Source organism: Centropristis striata, chromosome 16 (assembly GCF_030273125.1).
Source record: "Centropristis striata isolate RG_2023a ecotype Rhode Island chromosome 16, C.striata_1.0, whole genome shotgun sequence".
In the NCBI taxonomy this organism is placed as follows: Eukaryota; Metazoa; Chordata; class Actinopteri; order Perciformes; family Serranidae; genus Centropristis; species Centropristis striata.
Genome location: NC_081532.1, coordinates 3,740,239 through 3,741,704, shown reverse-complemented (window position 1 = coordinate 3,741,704; position 1,466 = coordinate 3,740,239).

Here is a 1,466-nt window from a genome sequence, read left to right as displayed (position 1 = left end):
ACATACGTACATCGCCTTCAAAATAAAAGCACCGTGGTTGTATTGATTTCTAATTTTCTGGTCAGATGTGGCCAGGTCTGGTTTTAAGTAAAACACATGGGTGTAGAGGCTATAGGGGCCAATGAGAAAATCAAATATAATCCAGGAGTCCTAGTTTGACACATACATGCATGTTTGATGGCTTTAGTGTTGCCAAAACACTTCACAGCAGCAGTGGTGAAAAGTAATAAAGTATGTGTACTCAAGTACTGTACTTAAAGGGATGTGAATAGGGCTGCAACTAATGATGATTTTCATTATCGATTAATCTGTCGATTATTTAAATGATTAATCGATTAGTTGTTTGGTCAATAAAATGTTGAAAAATATCAATTAGTGTTTCCAAAACCCCAAGATGACGTCCTCAAATCTCTTGTTTTGTCCACAAACCAAAGAGATATTCAGTTTATTGTCATAAAGGAACAAAGAAACCAGAAATATTCACATTGAAGAAGCTGAAATCAGAGAATTTGGACTTAATATTATTTTGAACCAATTATTCGATTATCAAAATAGATGACGATTAATTTAATAATCGATTATTGTTCGATTAATCGAATAATTGTTGCAGTTCTCGATCTGAATACTTAATAATATGGGACAGGATATCACTACTCTGGAAAATGACCCCTATGACAGTCATTGTCGTGTTGGGGAAGTACAACAATGTGATTCACATTATAAAGCACTCCACCAGGCAGAGCTGAGGTCATGTCCTCTGTAATATTTCTGGGAAATTCTGTTTTTTTAGTGACAAGAGGAGACATTCACAACCAGTCACATATGACATATTGTTTTTTTTAGTTTAAGATGGATTCTTTTCTTTTCTTTTCTTTTCTTTTCTTTTCTTTTCTTTTGATTCATTATAAAATTGGACTATTTTTGGTTGTATATATGATGATTAGGCTTGAGACTACTTTACGTTTTCCTAAACCTAACAAATTATTATTGTTGCCCAGGGGTCGGAAACCTTTAGTAACAAAATAAGAGAAAAATTGTCGGAATCAAGCCGCAAAAAGTCTAAATTAGTCTACCAACATGACTAATTGGTCAAAATGAGGATTTATTAATATGATTTTGGAGTTTGGAATCAAAAGATATCCTAGCTAGGGAAACTCAAAACTAGACCATCCATCCATCCATCCATCCATTCTCGTCCGCTTATTCGGGGCCGTTGCCCCCGCGACCCGGCCCCGGATAAGTGGACGAGAATGGATGGATGGATGGTCTTGTTTTAAGAGTTAATTTCTTATTTTAAGCATTCAACATTTTATTAGAGATTTAACAATCTTACTTTAAGAAATCATGTCAAGTTAAATTATTTGTCCATGCAGCAAGATCATTTCCCGTGTGTGGTCTTCTCTGTTGGAGGATTTGCTAAAATTTATATTTGGCTCTGAATACAAAATCCGAAACCATGACCTCTT